Source organism: Notamacropus eugenii, chromosome 1 (assembly GCF_028372415.1).
Source record: "Notamacropus eugenii isolate mMacEug1 chromosome 1, mMacEug1.pri_v2, whole genome shotgun sequence".
NCBI classification, from domain to species: domain Eukaryota; kingdom Metazoa; phylum Chordata; class Mammalia; order Diprotodontia; family Macropodidae; genus Notamacropus; species Notamacropus eugenii.
Window position 1 is genome coordinate 202,410,612 of NC_092872.1, and position 20,454 is coordinate 202,431,065.

Below are 20,454 nucleotides of genomic sequence, written 5' to 3' on the forward strand. Positions count from 1 at the left end.
TTTGTCTGTCAGTCTTTCTATTTTATATTCCAGGTACTAAAAGCTAAAGCTGTTTTGATGGGCTCATAATTCTGAGTTCATTACATGGCTGAAAAGCAATTGTAGTAGTAGTGTTAGTGGTGGTGGCAGTGGCAGTGGCCAACAGCCATAATAGTAGTGGTAACAGTAGTAATAACAGATAGCACTTACACAGTACTTTAAGATTTACAAAACACTTCACATATGTTAACTGATTGGATTCTCACAACAACCTTATGAGGCAGATGCTGTTATTATCCTTATTTTACAGAAGAGGAAACTGAGGCACAGAACGTGACTTGCCCATGGTCATTTAACCAGCAAAGGGTCTACGGAAAGATTCAAATTTAGGTCTTCTTGACTCCAAGTCCTATACTTGATCCAATGCATCACCCAGTTGTATGGCACAGGAGAGTAGGCCTAAGCAACACATTATCTGGTTTCCACACCAGACATGTTAAATCTGGTGTAACATATAAACAGTATATTATCTGGCTCATGACTGTTCTATAAGAGAAGAGAATATTTAGAAAATAAGGACTGAGAATAACGGACTTTAAGTTTCTAGAGGATAAGAGGGGAATTTCTTAGTTAATGTTTCACAGCTCTTCAGGACCCACCATAGTGCCCTGCACATCATATACACTTAATAAATGTTTGCTAAATGAGTAAAGGTGTAAAAGCATAGTAAAGAAATTCAGATGACAAAACTGTCAAAACTCAGGAAGAGAAAGGAAAAAAAGAGTGCTTAATGGAGAAAAAGAAGGAGGATGGAGCAAGGTAAAAAGGAGGGGAAGCTCGCCATGTTAGTTCATGCTTGTAATTCCAACTATTGGGAAGGCTGAGACAGATCTCTTAAGCTTGGGAGCTGAGCTGCAGAGGCCTAAGAACAGCATAAATAAGGTGAGACCCCAGAAGCAGGAGGCCTCTAGGCTGCCTGAGGAGGCATGAACCAGCCCAGGTCTAAAATGGAGCAAGTAGAATAGGACTGGGCCTGCAAGGAGTTCCTACACTTCTAGCCTTAGCAAGACTGAGACACTCAATCCTAAAGAAAAAGAAAAAGGCATGTTCCAAATAGAAGAAAGCCAGGGAAAGGAGAAAGTAAAAAATCTTCAAAAAAAACCCCAAACAACCTACTAGCTCTGTCACTAAGTAGTGCCTTACCTACACGAAGAGCCTATTCAAAGTAATTTTCACACATCTGTCACTACAGGAAGAAAAATTATAGAAGTGTTCTTTCAAGACAAATAAAGAACTTTGTTTATAGTTACAGTTGTCATGGTACTTGAGTTCTAATCTGCAAGAGAACTAGCAAGTTTATGGATCTGAAACTGAAGGTTACGTGTTTATCCAAAGAATGATGTTCAGCTAGCAAACAGGTATGACAAGGGTAGCACTTAAAATTTTGAAACAAACAGCTCAATTACTACAAACATGTGCTCAGAGTTTTGGATAAGACAAGGGCTATTATTTAAGTGTTTTAAGCATCCTCTTTGAATATTTATTACTTTGCTTACTCAGTAAATAAAAGGCATACTCTTAAAAAGGAGTTCTCTTCTGTAATTAAAAAATACACTTTGGTTAATACAATCTTAAATTCTTCAGGTATTCAATCTGTTTGGTATATGCAATTAAATATATTTTCTAGAGCAATGTCCTTTAAAACTACTAAATGAAATCATTGGAACACCATATCACTACTCACTTAACTATTAATATTAAAATCTTTTCATTTCTAGATTAAAAGTTAGCTAAAAAAAGAAAAAAGTTACAAAAATATACCTCTAGAAAATTAAGCATAATACAATAAAGTGAAACTGAGCCCTTTGTTTTCATTATTTTACTTAGAATAATAATTTGAACATTGCCTTAGGCAATGTCTGGAAATAGTAAGCTTTTCAAAAGCAGTGTTGGACTAACAAAATCCTTGCATTTACCCCAAAAAGTGAATAAAACCTCTTGCCAATAGCTCATCTAACACTAACCAAACTTACTAAACTTACTAAATTGACTCCCCCCAAAAATTCTGCAAAGCCTTAGGGAAATCATTTATTAGAATTAATCTGAACGTAAAAAGATACAAAAATATTTAGAACCACGTATGACTCCTTCTTATTGTGACCCCATTTCACAAAGTATGTCAAAATCCTATTACTCTCATGATGCTATCACTGAAAGCAGTTTATCAGCCAGGAGTCTGCCTGACTCCACGGGACTGAACTGGAATGCACTGTCTTGAATAAATGCTGGCAGAAATTTTATTCTTAGGTCATATGCTATTCCAGAAGGAAATCTAGTCACAATTACACAGAGCCCATAACATATTCCTGATGCAAGTCTGCTGCAACAGCATCATTTATGGGATATTTCTTAAGTCAGTTTCATAGACATATTCCAAAGCCCAAGAATAATGTGAGCATTTTTTTTAAATCAGTAGGTGATAAGAAAGGAAGGCTGATCAATGGGTAAAAAGGGCTTTGCATCCTAGTACTCCTATTAAAATAGGAATATAATACTAATATGAAACTATGTCTATGACTCTGTGTATCCACACAGCAGTTTCCTCCCCATATATACATACACACACACACACACACACACACATATTATATGTCACCTGGTTTTAACAGGTCATAATTACATGGGATTACATTCTTCAACTTGATATTTTCTCTTCTACAAAGTATATTAAGGTAGTGATCAAAAACTATATTCACCGTAACAATTAGATTATTTAATAAAAAATACTTAGTGCTTAGCAGATGATGGGCACATAGTAGGTGCTTAATAAATGCTTATTGATGGATTGCTACATAATAGCTGATGTAGATATAGCACTTCAAGGTATGCTAGGTACTTTATTGACATTAAGTGAGAAGTAAGTGCTACAGGTGCTACTGCTACCAAGAGAGATGACAAAACTGTTTCCTGGAGGTTAAGTAACTAGCCTATGGACACACTTAGGAAATCAGTCATTCTTAAAGGTGGAATTTTAAGACCAGGTCCTCTGGTGCTTCATCAAGCACTGCCACAGTTGCTGCCTCACATTCTGCTCTTCTCTATTCCAAGACTTTCTCCATCTGCCCCTCCTGGGTTAACAGGGATAGAAAAGACAGCTTTTGCTACTAAAAAGAACCCAACATTTGCACAGGAATATAACAAAAGGAAGTAAATCCTTAAACAAATTAAAGTTTAAATGAATAGTTCTACATTCCAAGGGAATGTCAATGGCATGCTAAAGATGTTGGTTTTTTTTTAAAACCTTCTACGAAAAACTTTAAGTATCCTAATCATTCTGGTTTCAGTTTTCATAGTTAATGAATAATAGGGCTGAAAAGGACCTTTAAGACTCTGGATCACAGAGGCCAAGCACCTGCTTCCAAGGCAGTACTTTATTAAACAACCCAGATTTATGGGTATAAATTTTTTAAAACTTTCAAGGAAAAGAGAGTCTATATCCTTCCTAGATAATGATTAAGCATAACAATTCTGTAATATTCCTCTCTATTTTTCACATAACAGAAATGAGGAGTATTCACACACTCACTTTTTAGATGATCCATTTCTCCACAAAATATATCAAACACTCAACTGCCGTTTTCACAATTCAGTTCTCCAACCATATTCTCAAGCAACCATTCTTCCTAATCTACCACAATTCAAAATGCTTAAGGACATGTTTAAGTAGCTAGTAAAATAAAATTTAAAAAAAACAAAACTGTCCATGTGGTACAGGGGGCAGGGAATAATCATGACAAGTGCTAATCATGATATTACAGTTTTGAAACATCTCTTCTAGTCCTGGGCAATTGCCAACTGGCTCATGTTAGACCAGGGCTTCTTAAACTGTGGGTTTCAACCCCAATGGGGTCAAATAACTAAATGTGGGGATTATGAAAAATTTGGCAACAGTGAAAGGTTTCTGAACATGCAATGACCAAGAATCAATTCAAAAATCAAATGCATAATGAATCTGAGGTGTTTCTGGCAGCACTTGTCAGTGCTGCATAGGGCAATTTCACTGCAGACTTGGTTCTGAACATAGCATTGATGATTACAGAAATATGAATCAACTCTGAAAAACAATGAAGATGCTCTAAGTGCTGCAGTATCAAGATTTAATTCTTTAAGTAAAAATAAACAAGCACATCCATTTCATTAGTATGCAAATTTGCTTTCATCTTTAATAAATCTTAAAATTATATGTATACCAAAGAATTATTTTAGAATAAATTTCTTTATGAATTATCAGTAAGTGTTTGATTTGTATACCTATTTTATATGCCTACATACCCCAGATCCCAGGTAAATTTTCTCGGATGAGAAGGGGTCAAGAGTGGAAACAGTTTAAGAAGCCCTGTGACAGACCTAATATATTCCAATATAAACTTGTTAAAACCAAAAAAAAAAAACTGAAAAGCCCAGAAAAGTTAAGAGAACTTAGGCTATGGAGAAACTTCATGGTTCATGCTCACTGTTTTGTAATTTGTTCGTTTGTTAATAGCTAACGGCCACACATTTCAGGGATGAATGAGCTCCTGGGCTCTGAGAAAGGTTCTCTGAGTCTAATCAAGAACAGCAGAGTGAAGTCCTCCCTCTACAAAAAGAGAATCGGTGTGAAACATGGGGTGAGTTGGACTCTCTTCTCTCCCTTCACTTTCTTCCTTCATATATCCTGCATGTGTTCAAAGACCCTAAAAAATTTAGATCTTGGAGAGGAAACCACAAAGTTTCCTCTCTAAGGAAAAAAGCTTTTAGTCTTTACTATATGACAGGCATTATGTTAAGAGGTGGGGATACAAAAAATAAAATAATGGGGATCCAGACAACACGTAAATAACTATGTACATACAACATTATATATAAGATTATATACACAGTCACTGGAACTCAGAAGGAAATCATTTGTATTTGGGGCGGGGGGGTGGGGGAGGGAGAGGAGAAAGAAACAGGGAAAAACTCCTGCAGAAGGTGGTATTTGGGCTGAGTCTTGAAGGAAGCCAGGAGGCAGAAGTGAAGAAAGAGAGCTTTCCCAGCATAGAGATAGCCAGTGTGAAAGCATGAAGTTCACAGGTGGAGAGTGGTGTCCAAGGATAACAAGTAATTGGTTTGACAGTATGTGAATGAAAACAAAATGTAAGAAGACAGGAAATGTGGGGAATGGGGCTGGGTTGTGACAAAATCATGTCATATTTGATCCTAGAGGTTATAGAGAGTCGCTGGCATTTGGCAAGGGAGTGAGGAGGAACCTGAGTATATAAGAGATGTTGACATGTTCAGGCCACTTTGACAGCTCAGAGGAAGATGGATTAGAACAGAAAAAAACTGAAGCAGAAACAACCAGAAAGCAACTAGAATCATATAAGCATGAGGTAATGAGGACCTGTAACAGGGTGGCAGCTGTGTGAAATGAAGGGGACACATATGGGAGATGTTACAAATATAAAAATAATAAGAAAATAGAAACTATCTTGTCTCCTGGATAGCCTAGGATCCTGAACCCAAAAGCCTTGGGAACAGCAGAGTGCTCAAAACTACCAGATGTACCTCTAGCCTAGCTCCTGCAGCCATCTCTGAGGGGAAAAAGAGTGTAGAACGGACCTATATTCCTCATCAACACGAATAATAACTGCTAATTAAATGCTATCAGCAGGTATATAGATACAAGAACCTTGGAAATGCAACCCCTACACCCATTCCCCATTACTTCTCCTGTGTCCAGCCCAGTCTTCTCAGTCATCAAGCTCATCCTCATTAACTGTCCTTCATAAAGCGTAGACAAGTTAGCCGAGCTGACACAAAGTATCCTGAGGGAGAGACAGGAGGTTGCATGTACCAGCTAAGTCAAACCACCATCATGTTTAGACCCTAACAGAGATAGGCTAGGATTTGAATCCAAGAGTCTTCTGGTCCAGTGCCCTCAGTCATGATCCTGGAAAGCAATCCCTGTGGAAAGGCAGCCTGGCAACTGCTCCTAGAGGTGTTATGGACACATATACTGAAGAGCCAGAAAAAGGAAGTTCTTGCCCCTAAAGTCCTTGAATGCCAAATGTTTCAATATCAGAAAATGATATGATTTTATCAGTGCAGGTGATATGACAGAAGAGGCATGACCATCTGGTTCGGTGCCATATCCTAAAGGCCATGGGCCCTTTCCAGTTGGACTAGCAGCTGAAACTCTCTCTATGTTGTTTCTTCCATTGGAATGTGAACTCCCTGAGGGCAGGAAACTTTTACTTTTCCCTTTGTATCACCAGTTCTTACATAATACTTTGCACATAGCAAATGCTTAACAGATGCCTTATTTATTCACTTATTCCCCACTCAGCTTCCCTATAGGCAAGACAAAAGTGAGCAAATAGGCTAGCACTTGTCAGAAATGAGAACTTTCCTATACAAAAGAGGAAAGGTAAGAAATTATCTTTGGAGCAACATGTTGTTCCCTTGCTTCCAAAATGAATGCAGCCAACTCAAGACTTGACTTAAAGCTTTGCGGTATCTCTCCAATCTTTTGAGAGTGTAGAATCAGTCATATACAACATAATTTAATAAATCTCTTTTGGATACATAAATTTTGTGTGTGAGCTCTCTTTCTCCTCTGATTTTCCTAGAATGGACACTGATTTACTGGATCTAAGCTTACTGGTTCCTGGTCTCTCAAGAGACTTCCTAGTGAGCCCTGTATCATTCTGGATCTAAAATAAGTGTCTAGGGGTCTTTTTGATTCAGAGACTTTTCAAGCTGCTGGGGGTCCTTCCTGAGCCTGATCCACCTTGAACTGTCAACTCCTGTCTACTGTGAAATGAGCCATTTGGCCTTCATGGATACAATGTCACACCATCCACTATCAGGTTTGACATTAAAGGAAGGCACATAATAGATGACCCTTGTTGAGTGGATTAAACAGTCAGATAACTTGCCTCACTCAAATCCTTCTTGTGACCTCATTTAAGGTTTTCTTGGCAAAGATACTGAAGTGGTTTGCCATTTCCTTCTCTAGCTCATTTTACAGATGAAAAACTGAGACAAAGAGGGTTAAGTGATTTGCCTAGGATCACACAGCTAGCTAAATGTCTGAGGTCAGACTTGAACTCAGGAAGATGAATCTGACTCCAGACCTAGCAATCTATCTACTGCACCTCCTAGCTGCATCAGGTAAGGTATTACCTCCACACAGTCTATAATCTCCTCTCTTCACTATCCTATCACCTTGGTGAAGCAGTTCAACTATCCTATTCACTCAACTCCTTGTCTTTCTGTCCCATCCACTGCGAAATGCTAGTCTTGGATTATTCCCTAACCCTATCAACCTTCTACTACTACTCTATTCTGATAGATTCTCTCTCCCAATTACCACAATTACTATTCCAAAGCTTCTCATACCTCCTTAAGCCTATCCCTTAGTTGAAGACTCTACCTCATACTTCACTGAAAGAAATGAAGCCAAAAGTTGAGAGCTCCTTCTTCTCACCTCTCCTCATTTCATATCACTCAGACATCTTGCCCCACTGTCTATTCCTTCACCTCATGTCTCAAAAAGAGCTGCCTCCCCACCCCTACCAAACTCCACCCCCAACTGTGGGGGAATGAACCTAGATGCCCTCTTTATTTCTGTCTTCATTTCTTTCAAGACTCAGCTCAGGTCTCATCTCCTTTGGAAAGGTTTCATTGATCTCTCCAAGCTAACAGCATTCTTGTCCTTCTCAGTTTTTCCTGATACACCTTGATCGGTACACTCATTTGCTCTATTATGTTCTATTTTCTACTTACAATGCATACATGCTTTATCTCTCTTTTTTCCCCCAACTAACCTATATACCCTTAGGATTATAGAATATATAAAGACTGCCATTTTTCATCTTTATATGTGTCTGGCAGAACAATTCTCTATAAACAGTACTAATAGAAACTAACACGTTTAATGAATCTAAAGCATTAAGAATTTCTCTAGCTCTAAAATTTCTCCTGAAAACAGATATGACTGATTTCTTATTAAAAATATTCAATTTGTCTTGCTGACAATCTGTATAGCAATATGTCTGTGTACAATGTGATGACATTTGACATCCACAAAATATATGCTAAATAAGGAATCTTATGTTTTATGTAAGCCACCAACTCTATGCTGTAGGTTGTGAGATAATCTGTATTCCCTTCAAGATAAATAAAACCCACAGGGGCTTCATGTATAATCATAGATTGCACCTCGTTGTGGTTTTTCCCATTAGGTGGCAAATTCAAATATACTGAAATCATGTTAAGCAATTTTGTGGTCAATAAACCTTGAAACAGCTGGTGGTAGTGGTGGAAGAGTCCTCAGTATTTGAGCAGCACTTAACCAAAGATTTTGCAGATGTGGATCTGTAGACTACTGCTTAGGTTTTTCTTGATGCCAATTTTTTTTTCCTGATAAAGTCCTGCAGAATTCCAGGGGTACTGTTTGACCACAATCAGGCTGAGCCTTTCATTTAAAAATGATTAATCACAGATGAATCAGCCTTTTGTTTCTTTTCAGAGTCCTTTCTAGTGTTTCAACTATCTGATGTCTAGCCATGTCATGATACCAAAGCAGACTGCTTGAAATAATTTCATTTACTTTGGCTGGCATACAAGTCTGGATAAAGAATGCAGTCAAAACACCTTCTTCAGATCACATAATGGCTTTAAAGTAGTATACTAGAAGATAATATAGTAAGAATCTTTTAGTTACGTTTAACACTCCTAAACATGTCAATTTTTCTTGGAAATAAAAGTTGAATAAATACTTTCCTACATACTTATTGTGCACCAAAAAAAAAAACAAAAAAAAACCTTACAATTCCAATTAAAGTTAAACCACTTACATAGTAACATTAAGCATTTTGTGGCCCAAAAAAAGCTTCATTGAAAAAATAAAAACCTAAAACTCTGTGGACAATTAAGAGCTGAAAGTCAAATTAAATAAATGGTTTGAAAAAGAAAAGAAAATACAAAGGAAGAAAAAAGTGATAGAGAATTGGGGAGGGTGCAAAGTATTAAAAATATAATTACAACATTGAAACCAATACAAAATAATCTAAATGCATCAATTATTAAGTCAAGAAATTATAAACCAAAGATAGGAATGAAAAGAAATAAAAGGAGACTAGCTCAGCACCTAAAGCCTTAGGGAGCTTTAAAAATGTTAATCACAGCAGAAACATTTACAATGGTTTGTTCTTTTTTAACAGTGTTTTAAAAGACTAATATTTAGCATATTAAAACAGAGAGCATTTATGGTTCTAAACTAAAAGCTCAGAAGCTTCTCATGCACAAAGTAACCTGATGTTTGAATTAGAGGGGAAAAATACAAACAAAAAAAATGAAATAGTTGAATCTGTTGCTTCTAATTCCAAAATCATAAGGTTTACAAAGGACAGATGATTTACCACTACCTTCAGAAACATAATATTCTGATTCCTTGAAAAAAAAAAATCTAGTTACATGTTCATTAGTCTTAAAAAAAAAAAAAGCCACATAAGCAAGAGGAAGATAACTAGTGTCTAACTGTCATCTCCATAAGTGGTCTCTAAACTTATTTAAATATGTAATCTATTAGGAAAAAACTTTTTAAGTGTTTATCCCCAATGAGCATGTGTTTTATTTATAAATTACATACATATATTTTTAATACACAATATATAGTACAGAACAAAAATTGAAATTTAAAAATAATTGGATGAAGTTGAATATTTAAAACTTTATTTTATGAACAAAAATCCATTTACTCTCGCTAAAAAAAGTATTAATATTTTTAAAGTAACAGTAAATATGGCTGAATTTTCATTATTTTTTAAAATATTGATTTAAGACTTTGAAACAGTGATTCAAAAATCTGGTTCCAAGATCATTAATTTTGATATCTGATTTAACAGATGTCAAAGATGAAAAAAGATAATCTCACAAAGACACAGAAATCCAAAGAGAAGAAGTACATCATTGGTTTTGCTTACTAAATCATAATATTCATTTTTTAACTTATCCACAGATTAAAGGTTTTATTGAACTTTAGCTACTAAATATATTTCTCTGATAAGAACCAGGAAGTTTTTTTTACAAACTAATCAGAAAGAACTGAATTTCTTTATTCTTAACAAATGGATTCAAAACTCAATGAAAATCATGATCTGCAAGATTTCTAAACAAGTTAAAAGTTATGTTTCCAAGTGTTTTTAAATGTATAGATAAGAGTTTTATTGTGACACACATTTTCATGTACTGTTAATTTTGATCGCTTTCAAACCAGCATTATCTAATATTTCAAAGTACACTATAGACTTCTGATGAGATCATTAATGAGGTAGTGATTATAATTCATATTTCAAATAATCTTGATAATTTCTGGGGGGTTTTTGGCTAACTTGTTTACTCTGAGCAGGTCATTTTCCATAAATTACCAAGACTGTTTCAAATATGAATAATAAACCACCATCATTAACAATCGACCTCATCATTAGCCGATAGAGTCAGACTAAAGACTGTCCCCCTCTGTGATTTTCCACCTTCATTTCCTGCCTCATTCTCAATATACTGACATTCATTTCAGCTAGAGACATTTTTTTCTTTTGGAGTAGTTTCCCTATTTATTGTTCTACTCATTAAAGTTTTCTGCATCACTGCACAGTGTTTGACATCTAAAGTCCTTTACATTTGAGTTCCAATCTATCTTTGCAGACCTATTACACATTATTCCTCCCTTCACATAATTTTTGATCCAGTCAAATTGGGTTTTTTTTACTGTTACTCATATACAACATTGCATTTCTCATCTCTCATCTTTGTACTAGCTGTCCTTTATTTCTAGAATTCACTCCATCCTCACTTAGATCTCCTAGACTCTCTTAATTTCCTTCAAAGATCAGTTCAAGACCCACCTACTAAGTTAAGACTCAGCTGTCATCACCCCACTCCCTACTGCTAGGACTTTCCCCCAAAATCATCACTTTTCTTTCGAATATATCTCTACATGTACCTGATGTCTGTCCTATATGATTGAACTGCTTTAAAGCAGAAAATATCTCATTTCTGACTTTATACTCCCAACTCCAGGAACACAGAAGATGACAAATAAATGCTTGCTGAGTGTCATTCTCTACCAGACAATTGGGCTGAACCTCCCAGGTTGTTTGTTCCCAGAGTTACAATGATGTGGGCCCTGCTGCACCTGCCTTGATCACTGCCACTCCTCACACCTGCCACTACAGTTTCCAAGGTCCTTAGAGCAAAAGTTCTTAACCGTTTTTTAGGTCATGAACCTCTGTCGCTATCTACTGATATCTACTGATATCTACTGAAATCTACTGATCCCTTCCCAGAATAGTATTTATAAATGCAAAAAAATACAGAGGATTATGAAGAAAACCAATTATACTGAAAAACAATTATTAAAATATTTGTTGAAAAACAAAATAAATTCTTAGGGCCCAGGCTAAAAAAGAAAACCTATCTTGGAAGAAAATAGAGAAGAAAAAGGGAACCAGTCAAACAGTGAGATGAGCCCCATCATTTGATCACCTCCTTGGCCTCCACAGCTTCTTCATCTTCAGCCTCCTCAGCCCAAATGCTTTCACCTCTGGGCAGCACCACCTTCTGCAGCTGTTGCTGCAGGCACTAGCCCCTGTTTCAGCCAACACTAGCTCTGGTCACTCACTGTTAACTCTGGCCTCTCTTTCAGCCTCCATTTCAAGTCAACAACTACAAAACTAGGAATGTATATACAAGTAGAAAAATAGTCCTTGAACCTCAAGAAATTTACATTCTGATGAGGGAAGACAGCACAGAGGAAGCTGAAAATAGGGGAGGAAGAAAGGGTACCAGGGTAAAGGCACAGAAGAGAAAATCCACCCCAACTGCCACCACTGTTCAGCCCTTGGAGAGCAGTGAAGAGGAAGAGAAAATGGGTAGTGTTCCTCTTCACTGGCCTTGCCAAGAGACAGAAGCGCCTCCATCAGAAACCACAGAGCTCAGAGTGGGGAGGCCCTGACCTTAATGCATGCTCTTTGGAGCAATGGTCTATAATTAATAAATTACTACATAGTTTGTAATACAAGAGTGAGAAGTTCTATGGAGACAAATTTCCATATAACATAAGGAACTTTTTAGCAAATGGAACAGGATCTCTTGAGAATTAGAGAGGAAACTGTCATTGGAAGTATTCTGACAGATGCTGTATTACTATTACTATCACTGCCACTATTACTATTACTACCACCTCCACAACTACTACCACTACTGCTAGACAGGCAAGTCATCTTAATTGAAGTATCAAGGTACCCTGAAGGAGAGGCACGAAGTGACATATGATAAGCAAGTCAAACAACCACTTCAAACCAACCCTTCAGATTTGACAGAGATAGCATAGCTCAAGACCCTAAAACCCAAGAGTTTTGAAAATTGCAGTGATCCTCAGACCATCATACCTGCTTCCACCCCAGACCTCAGAGCCACCAATGAGAGAAGCAGTCACTTTGGAAAAAGAGTCCATGTTCCTTACCATCACCAATACCAACTACTGATCAACTGCCACTAATGGGTAGGTAAGACCATGAGCCCCAAGAGCAGCAGTGCCCCTCCAACCCCAGCCCTGCTTCCAGCCCAATCTTCATAGCCATCAGGCAGAGATGTAGTCCAGCAACTACTTCTGCAGGTGATAAAACCACAAAAACAATGAATGACCCAGAAAAGAGAGTTCTCACCACTCAAGTCCTTGGCACTGTCAAATGCTGAACATCAGAAGTTGATTTATTTAATTAATGGAAATGACATTAAAGAAATTGCTTTGTCTTTAACTCTAAAGAGACATGGTACCTTTTTCATCTGACTTGATAAAGAAGACTTCTCTCTGTGCTGTCTCTCATTAGAATGGGAGCAAGCACCTTGAGAGCAGATTGTCTTGCTTTTTTTTTTTTTTTTTTTTACTATCCTCAGTGCTGAATACAATCTTTTTACATTCATTCACCTTATTTGTTAAGAATGTTGTAGAAAAGAATCTTCCCTAGATTGGAAAACTGGCTTGGAAAATCTCTAAAGTCCCTTCCAAAAACTTGGACAATTCAGTAATAAAATCAACTACAATTCTCCCAAGAGACACAACTCTAGAGCACTGTAGACTATGAAGATAAAATAACACCACTGACTTAGAAACCTTTTTAAACCGGAGATTTTATCTTAATGTGTTCTCTTGGGAACTGTTCAAAAGGTGGATTTATATTGTATGTAACTGCATTTGACTAAAATGCCATGATGTGGTGATCTGATTCTGCCTAAATGAAAAATCATTCTTCTAGTTGTTGTGGCATATTGAAAGTATCTACAGGAGGCAGAGAACTTAGATATCCTTTTTGGTTTTGTTTGGTTTTTTAAATTCCATTAGGCTGGGCAAGAGACTGGCTCTATTACCATCACATGATGCCTTTGGGGTTTTTTTGGCCTTTTTTTTTGACCTATCAGGTCCATCTAGTTCAAGGTATATAAGAATCAGTTTATACAATACAAGTTACCAACAAGATGTGAAATGAGTCATGATTTCCCAACTCTCATGCTATCTCTGTGCATAAACCAATGCTTCTTAAACTATGGGGTCGTGACCCACAGTTCAAGAAGTACTGAAGGGCAGTCTAGTGGAAAATGTTTAAGAAGCCCTGAATGAAACTACACAGGTCACACCTGCATTTGTTTTTAATATTCTCTTAACAGAGAAGGAAGGAGATTTTTCTGTATCTGAAATTTGTTGTTAAATACTTTTAACACATGAAAAGTCTACACTGACTTAAGTAAATCAAATTTTTATTTGTACCTTACAATGATCAAACTTTAGATTCACTTAGAAACAGAGTCTTAGAACAAATCCTCCTTGTAGTTTTTTAAAACTTCCTTTCAAAAGGCAGGGGAATAGGGAGTTTGGGGGGAAAATGGGTATACTTCTGGGAAAATGGAACAGAAGGTACATTTAAGTTCAACTACCTATCAAATACTCAAATCAGCAAAAAATGCACCAAGTAACTAACAAAAAAAAATAACACTAAGAAAAAGGGAATATTTTACACAAAGACAATTCAGAAAAGAAAATCAACCATAGCTTGCATTACTACCAGCTCTGTTCAATACCCACTGTTGTACCCTAAGCTCCATGTGGCTAAAGAGGTGTCTGCACCCACATCTTAAGTTTTGCCCTCAGCAGCGATCTAGCCAGACACTCTACTGACACCTAATAGTTAGAGGGCCTTGTAAATTCACTCAGCACTGGAGCTCTGAATGAGAGACAGTCACAGTAGTGCTTAGCGATGCTCTAATAAGTCAAATGAAGCAGATTATAAGCTCAGGCCCAACTCAAAACCCTAAAACCACAAAGAACAATGCCAAATCAACTAAAACGAAAAATGATAACCAAAAGAGGATGGAGAGAGGGACCTTCTAAAGGTTAAGGCTAGCTAATCTGTCCTATATTTTTTCATTCTTTCTATTTTTGTACTAGACTTGAAATTTCACTGGTATACAGAACTGAGTAGAGAAATGCTTTCTACCAATTTAGATCATTACTCTGCAATATAATCTTAGATGTCTGAAGAAGTAAGACTTTGCCCAATGTCAATAGTCAGATTTTACCAGAGTGGGGACTTATTTCAAATATTCTTGACTCTAAAGCCAGCTCTCTACCCACTTCACAATGCTTCCTTTATTTCCCTTCTATCACCTTAAACTAGCAAGAAATAAAGCAAATCATAGAGAAGAAATCATAATAACCAGGCAAGAGACTAAAGTAAGAACTCACCACAAGAAAAACCAGGAGAGACTGATATGAAAAGAAAATGGGAAATCAATTCTTTTAAATGATCCAGTATTATAAACATACAATAAATACTATGAAGTGAAACAAATTAACTTGAAAATCCCTGATGTAAGTGAAAGTACTATAGAAACTACCACAAAACCAAGAAAATGAAAAGTGAGTTCCAGAATGGTTCAGAAGAATAATACAAGAATTGAAATGTGAGGAAAGAAATAAGGGCAAAAAATAAAAATAGAAATGAGTAAATTAGTACTCCCAAAGAGGAAATCAAAAAGACAAGTAAGAAAATTTAAAAGAATTAATAGAGAACACCTCCAAAGCAGAGCAGTAGACATGCTGCAGAAATCTCCAATATCATTTGCCTTTTAGAAATTGTTATGATATTCTGAAAAGGATGGAAACAAACTTCATTCAAAAAAGGCACAACAGTCATAAGAATTTAAAGGCACTTGAAAGTAGCTGTAGTAATATTAAATGCTAATCCTACCTAAAGTTAAAAACCAACAGTTAATTACTTAATAAGAGGAATTTTGAAAGATGATCAAGTAACATTATGTTCATAGTTAAATTCTGTTTTGTTTAATAAAGTTGCTTTTGCAAAAAAGGAAATAAAATTTAGCAAAGTTTAACTTTTTGATGGAAAATCCTTAAAAACTGAATAGTGGTGGTTTGTTAAAAGACAAACCAAAAGAAATTACATATTGAAGTTCTGAAACACAGCACCTTCAATTTACAGCAGCCCAACATATTTGAGGTTATGAAATAATTACGTTGTGATGATCAAACACTTCAGAACTGTTAAATTTCCAAAGTCATCATAAAAAGGGAAACATCAGATTTGGAACTCAAAAATGAAGAAATGACTGAATAAGATTAAAAGAAAATAATATTGAAATAAGATATGTTACTTCTATAAATCAAGAACAACAAATCTGAAGACACAATTCAGAAAGATAATTGTAAGGATTTTAGGCTTTCCAAAAAGCAATAATAGAAGTCATAAATAGGAAATCATGCAGGCAAAGGGCACAAAAGTATTTTACACAATGGGCAGCATTCAGAATCTACATCATGCTGATAGATCAAAACTCCCAAGTTTAATTCACCAGGAAATGAATATGATAGTCAGCAAATGGAGTCAATTTCCATACAAAAATAACATATCATACTAAAGAAACGCCAATCATTACTAAAAAAAAGATGTGTTTTCATGAGAAAGGGAAGAATGAATTCCTTCAAAAGGAATCAGAGGTGAGGGCATTGTTAGAAAAACTAATCAAACATTAAAAAAAAAAAAGCAAGTATAGTTAGAAAAAAATCAGTGGAAGGGGTGGAGCCAAGATGGCAGAGTAAAAGCACGGACTTTCTAGAGTTCTCCCCCAAACCCTGCCAAATCCTGTAAAAAATGACTCTGAACAAATTCTGGAGCTGAAGAACCCACAGAATGAAGGAGTGAAGCAAATCTTGAGCCCAACACTGGAAAGTTGATGGGAAGCATCTATCGCACTGTGCTGGGAGCAAAGCACAGTCTAGCATGGGCCATGCCAGCACAGACAGGATCTGAGCAGGCCTAGGGGAACTGAATCCCTCACATCTGCATTGGTTTCCAGACTTCATGAACCCAAAACGCTGAGGACAAATTGGAAGGTCAGTGGAAAAAACCTGTGGCACCTCTGTGAGAGATTACAGAGAGGTCTGGCCCCAGCCCAGAGGAGGTAGGGCAGGGCAGAGGAACTCACAGCAGCCACAGCAATAGCAGGGGCAGATGCAGCCACTGTTTCTGGAGTTTGAGGCCCACAGATTGTGGCGGGGATCAAGCTGCTAATGGTACTCCCCCCACAAAAAAAGCAGAGAAGTACCCTGAAAAAAGCTCAAGTGAACAAAAAGTCAGGTAAATGGGGAAATGACCAAAAACCAGAAAAACAGTCAGACTATAGAATCTTACTTTGGCAGCAAGGAATATCAAAACATGCAAACAAAAGACAACAAAGTCAAAACTACATTCAAAGCCTCCAAGAAAAATATGAATGGGTCTCAGGCCATGGAAGACCTCAAAAAGGAGTTTGAAAATCAAGTAAGAGAAGTAGACCGAAAATTGGGAAGAGAAATGAGAGTAATGCAAGAAAATCATGAAAAACAAGTCAACTACTTGGTAAACGGAACCAAAAAAATGCTGAAGGAAATAACACTTTAAAAAATAGACTAACCCAAATGACAAAAGAGATCCAAAAAGCCAACGAGAAAAAAAATCCTAAAAAAAACAAAACAGAATTGGCCAGATAGAAAAGAAAGTCCAAAAGTTCACTAAAGAATGTAATTACTTAAAGATTAGAATGGAGCTAGTGACTTTATGAAAAGTCAAGAAATTAAAGAACAAAACCAAAGGAATGAAAAAATAGCTGACTGTAAAATATCTCATTAGAAAAACAAGTGACCTGGAAAATAGATCCAAGAGAGAAAATTTTAAAAATTATTGGACTACCTGACAGTCATGATCAAAAAAAGAGCCTAGACATCATTTGTCAAGAAATTATCAAAGAAAACTGCCCTGATATTCTAGAACCAGAGGATAAAATAAATATTGAAAGAATCCACCAATCACCTCCTGAAAGAGATCCCAAAAGGAAAACTCCTAGGAATATTGTGGCCAAATTCCAGAGTTCCCAGGTCAAGGAGAAAATATTGCAAGGAGTTAGAAAGAAACAATTCAAGTGTTGTGGAAATACAATCAGGATAACACAAGATCTAGGAGCTTCTACATTAAGGGATCAGAGAGCTTGGAATATGATATTCCAGAGTCAAAGGAGCTAGGATTAAAACCAAGAATCACCTACCCAGCAAAAGTGAGTATAATACTTCAGGGGAAAAAAATGGAACTTCAATGAAATAGAGGACTTCTAAGCATTCTTGTTGAAAAGACCAGAGTTGAAAAGAAAATCTGACTTTCAAACACAAGAAACAAGAGAAGCATGAAAAGATAAACAGAAAAGAGAAATTGTAAGGGACTTACTCAAGTTGAACTGTTTACATTCCTACATGGAAAGATAATATTTGTAATTCTTGAAACTTTTCTTAGTATTGGGGTAGTTGGAGGGATTCTATACATATAGACAGAGGGCACAGGGTGAAATGAACAGGAAGGGACAATATCTAAAAAAAATAAAATTAAAGGGTGAGAGGAATATGTTGGGAAGAGAAAGGGAGAAATGGAATGGGGCAAATTATCTCTCATAAAAGAGGTAAGAAAAAGTTTTTTCAATGGAGGGGAAAAGGGATGCCACATGGAGGGCATAGCTCCCAAAGTAAGAATTTGGAAGTGGGGGGGAAAAGGGAAAGGACAAGGGAGTATGTAAAAGAAACTTCACAATAGCATACCAAACCTTTTCCAGGTATGGTCATCCTATCTAATATCATTTCCAATATAGATCCCTGGTGGATCTCTGGTACAGAAGGTGGCTTAGAAAGGGGGCTGAGGCTCAGAAGAATGGGGTACTAGCTTGAGAATTCATAGGTGTTAAATGAAATGGCTCAGGGTTGAACCAGGCCCTTTGACTCTGGATATAGAGAGTTCTTATCACTTACTGCTTATATCAAGATTTTATTTTTTGGAGATTTACTTTTCAAATGTTAAGTTTTTTTTAGATAAAGGAAGCACAGGAGAGATGATTAATCATGCTGACTGACTTGACAGAGAAGGAAGGAAGACTTCAATCTTCAGAAAAACTTGACTTGTATGAGAGTCATAGGAAACAATGAAAGAAGTAACTGTAAAACTCAATAATTAGTAAATAAATTTTTAGAGAATCCTAGAAAGAAAAAGAAATAAGGAAGGCTCTGAATTAACATTACCTGAAATGGGGCCCTACAAGTGAACATTATTCAGACTAAGAGACTGAATGATGAGTGACAGGGCCAGACCCAAAGTAAGTGTGTAAAAAAATGCTTGTTTTTTTAATTGATGTGTTTTGTTTTTACATTACAAACATTTAGACATTATTCCCATCTCATGTGAGGTCTCTTATGATAAAGTAAAACAATTAAGGACAACTAATAATACAGTGACTTAATGTGTGTGTTCGTTCTTCGTTGCCAAAGAAGACCATGCCATCAGAGAAATGATGACATGACTTGCACTTAACTTTGTTTTGAGTGAGGGAGGGCTGTGCAGGTCACCAGCCTCACTTCTCCTCCAGAGTCATTTGAATCCAGTGACCAGATATTCATTAGGATGACTGGAAATGACCCAGGATGAGGCAACTGGAGTTAAGTGACTTGCCCAAGGTCACACAGCTAGTGAGTGTCAAATGTCTGAGGTGAGATTTGAACTCAGGTCGTCCTGACTCTTGCACTGGTGCTCTATCCACTGCATTGTTTCGCTGCCCCAGTGACCTAATGTGAAAGTATACTGAGTATTCATTCATTGCCAATAAATATCAAGCCTTGTCCTAACTGGAGGGAAGCAAAGAAAGGTAAATGGTTCTTGCTTTCAAAGAACAGCAGGAAGGCTAGTATCACTGGAGCACAAAAGATGATAGCAGGGATGAGCATAATTAAGGTATTAAAGGGCTGGAAATATTGTGGGGGAGAAGGCAGAGAGAAGGTTATAAAGGGTTTTAAATACTGTTAAACTTCATATATTTGATCCTGGATGTGAAAGGAAGCCTCTGTAGCTTACTCAGCAGCACAGTAACATAATCAGAGCTTCAGTTTAGAATAATCACTTTGATAGCTGAGTGGAGGAAAGGCTGTAGCTGTAGTGGTAAGAGACCCATGACAGGCAGACCAACCTGCAAGCTATTACAATAGCCCAGAAATGAAACGATAAGGTCTTATATTACAGTGGATGCAGTGTCAAAGAAGAAAGGGTGAAGCAATATGTGAGAGATGTTATGAAAGTCATAATCGATAACATTGACAATAAATTGATTAGGGGTGGGGTGGGGAACTAAGGATGACAACTAGATTGTGACTAGGACAGTAGTACAATCAATCTTTATAAAAACTTTTTTAAACTCTTCTTTCATCTCTTCCAGGAATCTAGTTGAATTTTTGCCCAGCCTGCACTGTTTTCTGAGGCTTTGCTTGTAGAGATTTCAGTCATTCTCTTTTGGGTTTGAGTCTTGAGCTTCCCTGTTATAAAAGCTCTTTATGCTGGAATTCTTTTATTGTTTCCTATTTCTTCCAACCTGACTTTGGATTTCATGTTAGAGTTGGCCTCTGTAGCACTTCTGAAGGGAAAGTTTGGTATGGACTTGTGGCTGCTGTCTTGGGGTATTGTGTAATACCAAGATTTCAGTGACAGGCTCAGGGACCTGAAAGCTTTAGGTGCTCCCAAAATGTTCTGTTCCAGGGCAAAGTCTGATGACTGTCCTGTTCCAGCTCTGCAAGTTCTTGACCTAGGTTTGGATCTGAGCAAAAGCTGGAAAGAGCTCTGTTGATTCAGAGTGGCAAAATTAGAAGGCTCTACTTTGGTCTGGGATTCCTGTTGTGGTTATTCCTCCACAGGCTAAGCAAGATGTTGGAAATGAGACTCTGCTGTGCACCTAGAGTCTGACCCGTGCCACCCTAATCTGATGGTCGCCTTTTCAGTCCTCAAAGAGCAGAGACCAAGCATTACTCAGAATTGGGCA

At 36.9% G+C, this 20,454-nt stretch overlaps 1 protein-coding gene and 1 long non-coding RNA gene across 16 annotated transcripts in view; one reads left to right on the plus strand and one right to left on the minus strand.

Moving 5' to 3' along the window:
• ATE1 (arginyltransferase 1) overlaps positions 1 to 20,454 on the minus strand; it is a 202,829-nt gene that overhangs the window by 69,688 nt on the left and 112,687 nt on the right. The gene's annotated exons all lie outside the window — the stretch shown is intronic.
• Positions 1,319 to 6,620, plus strand: LOC140514376 (uncharacterized). Its single transcript, XR_011970585.1, has 3 exons — positions 1,319 to 1,397; positions 4,523 to 4,646; positions 5,222 to 6,620. It is a non-coding gene; the product is annotated as an uncharacterized lncRNA (long non-coding RNA).